Below are 248 nucleotides of genomic sequence, written 5' to 3'. Positions count from 1 at the left end.
AAACCAACGTGTTAAAAAGTTTATTATATAATTAGATAAACCAAAGTGTTTCTCTAGTGATTCTAAGAATCATCCTAGTGATGACACGTGGCTACAAAAAAAAGTTGTAATGTTTCTCGAATAATATATAGGGGATTTTGAAGAGTTAGCCTATTTTTTATATTAACTATTTTAAGATTTTTTTTCTTTCTTAATTGTTACTACCATCACGCGGAGGAATGGAAACGGATCCAACGGTATATATCAGA

This window comes from Brassica oleracea, chromosome C8 (assembly GCF_000695525.1).
Source record: "Brassica oleracea var. oleracea cultivar TO1000 chromosome C8, BOL, whole genome shotgun sequence".
NCBI lineage: Eukaryota > Viridiplantae > Streptophyta > Magnoliopsida > Brassicales > Brassicaceae > Brassica > Brassica oleracea.
Note: the sequence above shows the minus strand (reverse complement) of the source record.